We start from the raw sequence: 2,500 nt of genomic DNA, 5'->3' as shown, positions 1-2,500 counted from the left end.
TATATATATATATATATATATATACATATATATATATATATATATATAATGTGTATTCATTTATATATATATATATATATATATATATATATATATATATATATATATATATATATATATATATATATATATATGTAATCTCCATGAGAATGCTGTATATTCAAGTGAGCTCTAAGCCCGGATAAACAGTAGGATTAAGCAGAGGGTTAACTAACAGTAATATATATATATATATATATATATATATATAGAGTATATATATATATATATATATATATATATATATATATATATATATATATATATATATATATATATATGTATGTGTGTGTGTGTGTGTGTGTGTGTGTGTGTGTGTAATCTCACACCACTGACCTCCCAAGTGATTTTTGATCAACAGCATTAAATTACTGAACTGTACATTATTTTAAAGTATATTACTTTCAGATCAAAGACCTTACGCTACACTCCTAATTATCCTATAAATATAGTTACGGAACAGCACTTTTTCAAAAACATAAAAAAAAAATCTGATTATCGTGATGACTAAGCTAGCTCATTAACATTTGCTCTACGTTTGGATAAATAAATTGCATAACATCGTTTCAAAATTATCTCTAGATCACCGAATAGTGTAAAGCGTGTAATTATTTTTCGGGTCATTGCAATTCGTGTGGTTCATGCACACAATCACTAAGGGCTAGATGCCATGTCATTTTTTATGATTTCTCCCCACCTCCCTCCCCTCCCTTCGACTGAGAACGGTGACAGGAAGGTGTGAGCAAATGACTGAGAGAGCCTTGTGGAAATAATTTTTCAAAAGGGCTTGGTCGTAGGGAATGTGTAGTTTCTAAAAACGAGTATTCACGAATCCAAATGGGTCACTGCAAGATGTGTGGAATGAAAAGTTTGTTGAATTATTTGTTAGTCTACAGAAGTCCAATTAAAAGAGCAAACTGATGGATGTCATGGCAAGCAGAACAGCAGCTCGAGGTATTAAAGATATATAATTCGGTTACAATTTTTCTTACACAGTCTACAAGTACTGGACGTTAAGGATCTACATGATGACTCGAAGGGGAAGAAGAGGGGGCACGGTGCGAACGTCAGTGGGTCACGACGAAGCCCGAGAGCTAATGGACTTAGCGAGTAAGTAATTGTAAAACGGTGGATTTTTGTTGTGTGACTCACCTTAATATCGCCTCTTGCAACAACACCTGAAGTATGGCGAAGGTTCTAACTTTCCTACGTGCGTAGTGTGTATTCTTTTAAGAGGACAACCGTAATTGTTGACATTTTCTGTTTAATGGCCACCAAGCCGCATTGAAAGTGAAAAGTCCTTACAATGGATACAAAACAGCTACCCGCCAGACTTCTTCTGTATGTTTCTTTTTCTCGCCTTCTTTCTCTCACATTGTAAGGACTCTGCACTTTTAATAGGGGTGGTGGTCATGAAACAGAGAATGATAACGGCTATAGCTTTCCTCTGGAAAGAATTCACACTGCGCATGTAGGAAGGTTAGACGGTATTGTTGCACGAGACCAAATTAAGTCAAGCATAAAACAAAAATCACTCGATTTACGATTGATTACTCGTTGAGTCCATTAACTCTCGGGCCTCGTTATTTAAAGAAAAATTATTGCAGAGGTAGAAGCAGCAAGGGGTAGAGAGATGGGATGGAAACTGACCTTAGTAATATTACAATACATTCAACTTCGTCTGTCCCATTCAGAGATGCAATCCCTGCCCAATTTAGGGCATCAGTCAAGATTACGGGTTAGAGAAGAATCGTCAGAAGACGGCAAAGAGAGCAGGATAGACTGAGTTGAATACCTTGCATAAGACGGAGTAGGCAGAGTAAGAGAAGGGATACCTGAAGGGAGCCAAAGGAGTGACAACAAATCCCTGGAGGATGACACCACTTACAGAGAAAGAGGCAGATAGAACGCCATCAACTACATCACATAAGAAACTTGAGATCAATCTTGAGGAGACTGAAGCCATGAGCAGAAAGTTTTGGCTGATGCCGGACGCTTTTAAAAGTCTTTGAGGTATCGCGAGCAATGACATAAATTTCCATAACGTTATATATATATATACGAGTATATATATATATACGAGTATATATATATATATATATATATATATATATATATATATATATATACGAGTATATATATATATATATATATATATATATGTGTGTGTGTGTGTGTGTGTGTGTGTGTGTGTGTGCTACTTATGTGTATATGTATGTATGTGTCAATCTGTCTGTCAGTGTCAGTATTAGATGCGTGTGCATGTGTGTGTTCACCTTCTCCTCTCAGAAAAGTCTGCATCCAAATGATGCTATCCTAGCTTCGACCCACTACATTTAACCAGTTATCAGGTACAAAATTCACTACTTATGCCAACATAGAATTAAGATTTTAACCTAGTCCCTCTCACTACAGTAGTAAGACTCCTAACCACTATAAAACAAGAAACACTTGGGGAGTT

The sequence above is a fragment of the Macrobrachium rosenbergii genome, chromosome 42, assembly GCF_040412425.1.
Source record: "Macrobrachium rosenbergii isolate ZJJX-2024 chromosome 42, ASM4041242v1, whole genome shotgun sequence".
Classification (NCBI taxonomy): Eukaryota; Metazoa; Arthropoda; class Malacostraca; order Decapoda; family Palaemonidae; genus Macrobrachium; species Macrobrachium rosenbergii.
This window is presented reverse-complemented; position numbering follows the sequence as displayed.